Genomic DNA, 7323 nt, shown 5'->3' on the forward strand with positions numbered 1-7323 from the left:
TTATATTATTTTTATTAGTCATGTGTGTAATTCTGTAATGTAATTAAAAATGTTGGTCTTCATTCAATTCTAGGAAATCTTATTTTTGATTATGTTTCTCTATTCTTTCCTCCTTCTCCTCTGGAAATGCTTATCTTTGTCAATTATATACCCTGAGTCTATCCTTCATTTATTTTATTAATAATTTTCATTGATTTGTCTCATTTGCTTTATATTCTAAAATATATTTTTAAATCAGTCTTTTTAGATGAATAATTTCAACAGCAGCAGGTAGATGGCTGGGGGTCCTGAATTGAGGAAGGGAGAAGATTGTTGGATTTATGAACTATTCCAGGAGTGAGAGAGAAAGGGAGACACTGGAAAGAGCAGTGGTGGTAATTTTATGGGCACAACACCTGAGAGGAGAAATCAAATATTGTATGAAAATGAACAACAATGTAAAAATAAATAAATAGACAATAAAATAAATTTAATCCATAAAAAAAAGAGAGAGAGGGCCTTCCTGGTGGTGCAAGAGGTTAAGCACCACACTATGAAGCAATCAGAAACCTCTGCAGCACAAGTTCAATCCCCAGCCAGGGAGCAACAAACATGGCGCAACAGACCTCTCCTGTCTCGCCCACTGCTCCCCTCAGCAGCGTATTTCAGTCAGTCTGCCTGTTCTGCTCCCCACTCTGTCTCTGGTGAATCCTCTCACCCCCCGCATCTCTGGCCTGTACCCCAGCTCTTGTATGCATAAATAAATAAATCTTTAAAAAAAAAAAAAAAGAGAGAGAAAGCAGTGCCCTTCTTAGGACTGTTCCACCCAGGACAGCCAGCAGAGCTTTTTCTGGGATTGTGAACACTACTGGCTGGTTCACTCCAGCCTTTGTTTCTTGCCCTTAGATGCAAAACATCACTCATCACAAGCAGGTCCCAGGCAGTTTCTGCATCATCTCTATAGAAACGGAGACTGCAGTCAGACAGGTGAGACTCTTCCAGGCTTCCTTTCTTCCAGGGATGTTAATCATGTGATTAACTCCTCTTAGAGGAGTGCTAAGGTAAGGAATGTGTTTAAAACAGAGTAATTCATTTTCTCTCTATATCTTTAGAAAATATACTTCATTATTTAAAAACCAAAAGTAGAAATTATTTTTAAAGAGGGAACTCATGACCTCGTGGAATCAAGGTGCTGCACTAGATTCGTGACCTGGAGCCAGCCATGCCCACACTCCTCCTTGGTGAAATGGGAGAGATGGAATGGGCCTGGGCTTCTTCCCAACAAACTCATAAAAATCAAACATTACAAATATGGAGTTACTTTCTTATAAGTAAATTGCTGTGAGAATACAAGCTGATATTGCTGTTAATATCAATGAGTTAGAGTTATAATAAAAAAGAAATAGGCTGCCTCATACAGCAATAAGCTCCCTGCTACTGGAAACACTCATGAGGAGGTCGCTCAGCCCTGTCTCAGAGATCTTTGGGGAGATGGATGCATCGGACATTAGAATTGTTAATCTCCAAGTCCCTTTTCAATTTTCTAAACGTCTGTGATTCATCCAGCGCTTGGAAGTGCCATAGGCTTGGGAACCAAAATTTCCCCAAAGTTAAACTCAATTCCATAAATTTGAAATCAAGTAGGAACAAATTTATACTCTAATTTGGGATAAATGATGGCCTTGATGTGTAGCTAATACACAGACTTCTCGTTCACTGATGACAGAAACAAAATTACAATGGGAATTCTTCAGTGAAATAACTAGCTGCAGCCCGTTGTGATCATCCTGGCAGGCTGAGGGAGAGATGGAGCCCAGACTTCATTAGCAAAATTTGACATTTTCTCTCTCCAGCCCTAGGCCATAAGTCCACCTGGTCCTGCTGCCTCTTAAGCTCAGAACTCCAACTCTCCAGTGTGTGCCTACATGGGGTATAAGTGGTCGAGTTCACAGGTGTCAACTGATCAAGAGACACTGCCCACCCATGCTCAAATAAACCTCAGCAAGACTCACATCACTGTCAATATATTCTGAAAAACCAAAGAACCTTGTCTGACTTCCACTGGAAACTGACAGTGAAGCCCCCAAAATGCATGAAAACAAAAAATCAAGATGAAAATTGAAAGGGAAACTCAATTTGGCTGTTGTGGCTTTGCTTGTTTTACTGGATTCATTAATTAGACCTACACTTACCAAGAATCCTCTAAGTGTTGTGGCACTTGGCTCAGCACTTTGGAGGAGACAGACTATGGTGACATGACACATCTACTGTCCCTAAGATATTTATGGTAATTGGCACCAACAAACTATGAAAAAATAGATAAGTAGAAGTAGCAGGTTCAGTGAAGGAGTGAGTGGAATATGGGAAGGTTCTTTCTTACAAAGAGAATCAGGGAGTTTTCATGGCCAATTAGTATTTGAACTCAACCTTGAGGAAGGGGAGGAATCGGATGTGCCAGGATGAAGGAGAGCTGAGGCGGAGAGTCAGGTCAATGCGGGAATATTCATGACTGAAGGAGCTAATACACAGCATTTATCAAATGTTTACCATATGCCACAAGCTCTGCAAAGATCTTTAACAAATTAGTTCATTTGATTGAGAAAAATGAGATACACAAAGGCTGACTAGCTTCCTTGAAGTCAAACAGCTTAGAAGAGATAGAATGTATAAATTGTCTGATGGTGTTTTTTAGGAGGATGGTACAAATCACTGATGCTGAGTCGAAAGGACATTTGATGTCAAGCTTAGGAGACCAACGTATCTAGATATTGAGAAATTCCCTCTAGATCTTATTGTTGAAAAGGCTCAGCATATCTATCATTAACTAAAATTTTCTCTAGTCATAATGGTTGGGGAAATCTAATTCTTTCCTGTTATATCCTTTAATACACATTCTTTTTTTTATTATTTATTTATGCATGCATGCAAGAGCTGGGGTATAGGCCAGAGATGTGGGGGGTGAGAGGATTCACCAGAGACAGAGTGGGGAACAGAACAGGCAGACGGACCAAAATACATTGCTGAGGGGAGTAATGGGCGAGTCAGGAGAGGTCTGCTACGCCATGTGGGTTGCTCCCTGGCGGGCTGGGGATCGAACATGTGCTGCAGAGGCTGCAGATTGCTTCATAGTGCAGTGCTTAACCCCTTGCGCCACCAGAGAGGCACTTCTTTAATACACATTCTGAAGTGTGAACTTAGCAGAACTCTGAGATGATCCAAGGAAAGACTTCCTACTCTAAGTCGAACCCCTGGATTCTGGCTGAGGAGTGAGGAGCCTTGAGAAATTCCCTACATGAGATAGCATGTTCTGACCAACTGATAGAACATGAGATCTCACCACTTTGGACTGTATACAGTCTAATTATGTAGCAAATAGAATAGACCAGAACATGAATCAATAAAGCAGGAGTCAGCAAACCAAATTCAACTTGCCACCTGTTTTTGTAAGTAATATTTTATTGAAACAAAGCCACTCTCATTCATTTATTGCTGCTTGCCTGTAATAATGTCAGTTCTGAGTAGTTTCTACAGGAACTATAGTATGCAGACACTGAATTATTTAACTGTTCACAGTATAAGTTTGTTGTACTCTGAAATAGGAACATTGGACAATTCTACACATGGGAAAGAGGAAAAGGGATCATTTAATCAAATGCATTTTCTTACCCCTGACACATAGAAATGGAGGCCCAGAGAGAGAGATTTTCCTAAAGTCATAAAACTAGTGAGGGACCACAAATGGTGTCACTAACATTAGACTCCAGTTCCCTTCAATACACCAATACCAAAAAACTAAAGTGCCTTATTTTCTAAGCAATCACTCACTGACTAATTCCTAATGCTGGGTGTCCAATACTATGCTTTCTCAGGTGCTATGAGAGTAGTGAAAGGTTTTGCATCTTCCCATTGTGTGGCCTACACTGGAAGCATAAGGTTATATTATAATGTATTGTATATTATAATGTATTGTATCTTAATTCTCTCTTAAGTCAGCTTTTGAGGGAAAATCCCACAGGTCCAAAATTTCCCTTTAAATTCTCAGGAAGATCCCACAAGGGAGGCACTTAATGTCTCTCGCTGAGTCCAATACAACTAGTCAGCCATTCAGTCCTGGAACTGATCTTTGCATCTTGGTGAGGCCACAAGTGAAGTAGCTGGATTGCACTTAACAGTTATATAAATCAAAATGCTTTCCAACTCTGAGCTGCTGACAGGGAATCAGATCTGGTAAAGAACAGCAGGTTCTCACCTCCTGTTGCACATTCAGCTTGGCCTGGGGACTCTGTTTATCCAGTGAAGGGTCAGGTGGCATCCCCACATCACCCACATTTTATCCTGCTCTTTTCCCTCAAACTTGTATTATTGAGTGAGTGTACAATGTGACTCCACCAGATATTTGAAGCAATTTGCACCAGTGTGTGTTAAAGTTCTCTGTGTCAAGTAGAGATTGTCCATGTTGGGGATGTGTGTGGAGTGTATGTGTGTGCATGTAGGGGATTCTGACACAAATGTCCTGTGTGTTAAGATATTTTCCCAAACAGTAAAGTCTTTGTAGAAATAGCAGAAATTGATGTGGGTTTTATATCTGAGATTTATAGAATCTGAGAATCAGAATATTATTTAGGGGCCAAAGGTGCCCAGATTATGTGCCCAGTGCAGGAGTTATTGTGCCTGATTCTGCCTGAATCCTCCTGCTGGCACATACACTATGTCCTGGGGTTGCTCAGCTGGTGCTCAAACAACCACAATTTTCAAATGATCTTTGTATGGAATTGAACTTAGAGCTTCTAGTTCTGTCTCCCACAGTCACATAGAATCTCTCTTTTCTTAAGATAGTTTTTAAGAGTGCTTGCCCAAGTCAATTTTCCTGCCCCGCCTTCTGTTCTCCTGGTCATGGAGAATATGGATGGATGGCAGTAGGGCATGTGCACACATATGTAACATGTGTTGGGACATGTATGAAAGGGAGGAGGGAAGAGGATTTCAGAGATTTCTGAATTACTGAAATGTAAAAACCATTTTTGGCCTCCCTGGTGGCGCAAGAGGTTAAGCACAGCACTATGAAGCTATCCACAGCATCTGCAGCATGAATTCAATCCCCATTCAGACAAGAAGCTGACCCAAATGGCGCAGCAGACCTCTCCTGTCTCACCCACTGCTCCTCTTAGCAGAGTATTTCAGTCAGTCTGCCTGTTCTGTTCCCCACTCTGTCTCTGGTGAATCCTCTCACTGCACCCCCACCCCTGCACCTCTGAAAGTGAAAAAATAGGTAGGCCATACTGCAAGAGCATTATATGTCAAATTAAAAAGACGGGACTTCCTATAGGAGAATAACACAGTCCAGGAGTTTAGAAAGATTATTCTGCCTATATTGTAAAGGATATATTTGCAGGACCAAGACTGGAAGGGACAGTAGGAAAATACTGCAGGAGTCCTAATGTGAAATGAGGCTTGAGCAAATAGAGGTCACAAAGGCAGAGAGACAAAGTAACAATCAAGAAATGCTGATGGGGGAGCAAAAGACTAGGTGACTGATGCAGAGCTTGAAGAGGAGAGGCTTGAAGAGGGATGATACCAAGGTGTGACGGGACTGTCAAGAGATGGAACATTTCCAAAAGGCTGCACTACCTGAAATGCTCATTCCTTGGCCTCCCACCCCTCCCAAAGTACTCTCTGTAGAAAAAGAAATGATACATTAACTGGTATTGGCAAGGAAGGAGAAATAGGAGCACTAGCTACAGGCCAGGATAATTAACCAGCAAGCTTGGGATCAGCTGCTGTAACCTCAGCTCATCTGCCCCTGAAAATGCCAAGAGAGGATGGGAGGGAGGGGGAGTGAGGGCAGGACATTTTGCAAATGCTAAGGGAGCAGCTGAGCTCAGACCTTGGTGACACTTGGGTTTGATGTACTTGGCACTTTGGCTCTGTTTTCTGGAGTCCTTGGGGTGCCAAATGCACTGCATCCAGCCAGCCAGTTGTCCAAACATCACTTATGCCTCTAGGCCACTAATTACAGGGCTCCCCTTTAGCCTTATTGCCATACTCCATTAGGGGCTGGTGGTGACGTGCACGGGAAATGGATTGGAGGCCATTAGACCATTCAGGTTGAGAAAGGTCAGGGCTTGCCTCTTGGGAGAAAAGCCTAAATTCTAGTTTTATAATCTAGTACTTAAAGGAGGAGATAGAGCTCAGAAAAGAGGAAAGAGGGGTAAATTATTTCACTTCACACTGCCTGTTTGCTTATCTGTTACCTAGGGCATGAATAATGCCTGATTGTGAGGATCAAATAATATCAGAGGCACAGAAGCAGGTATTGAAGGAGCTGTTGCCACTGCCAATGTTATTTGCTCACCTGAATATTTAGACACATTGGATTGAGCATAAAGAAACCAAGGGATAGTTCCACCTCTGCCTGGTATGAACAAACTGACCTTTTATTTCAGTTTTGCCTCTGAGTCTCTGAGACTCAGTCATTGGTCCAAATGTGGCTTTACCTTCTTCCCAAGAGGAACTGGATGATGGGGGTCTGTCCAGCACTAGTTGGCAGGGCACTGTCTTGCTTTTTCTGAGTCTGGGGTCCTCTCCCTGAACTCAGTGCTAATGGGAGATGACCTGCTATTGGCTGAGTGATTGCATTGCTCTGGGCCACCTGCTGGGATCATTCAATACCTCCTGCTGATGGGCTCTCCCTTCATCGCACCACACAAGTCTCTGTCTGCTTACCAAGAACCTCACTCCTATGCGAGGTGTGAGTTGGCCACTCTAATGCAGCTTCCTTTCCAGGAGTATAAGGGGCTTATCTGCCTGCAGCCTGCCTCAGGCCTCTACAGTTTCCTGCCTTCCCCACTCCAACTTATAGCATAGCCAAGCTCATTTTGACCAGTCTGCTCCACCAAGAGATTTCAGCCATTTCTAATACTTCTCCCAGCTGAAAATTCAGAACCAGGGCAGTTGCTTTGGCCTAAGGAAAACCACTAGAACTCTCTGGGCCTTGTTCGCTCATCTTTGAAACAAGGGTGCCAACATCTGCCTTGAAGGATATTATCTTGCTTGAATGCTACTCCCCATCTATTAACTGAACTAAAATCCTACTGATCTTCAGGCCTTGGGTCTTAGATGTTACATCATAAAAGTCTCCCTTACCAACATTCCCCACTACTATTATGTGCTCTGATGATAGATTACTGTCATCTTTCGAAACTCCTTCAAGTCATGAAACTAATCATTATCAGCTTGAAGTGTCTCTCCCCTACTAAATCATGAAGTCCATGAGGGCAGAAATTGCCATGCTTGCCAACATTAAACATGGTACATAGCAGAAATAAAACATGTCTGAAGACTAAC

The sequence above is a fragment of the Talpa europaea genome, assembly GCF_964194135.1.
Source record: "Talpa europaea genome assembly, chromosome: 4".
In the NCBI taxonomy this organism is placed as follows: Eukaryota; Metazoa; Chordata; class Mammalia; order Eulipotyphla; family Talpidae; genus Talpa; species Talpa europaea.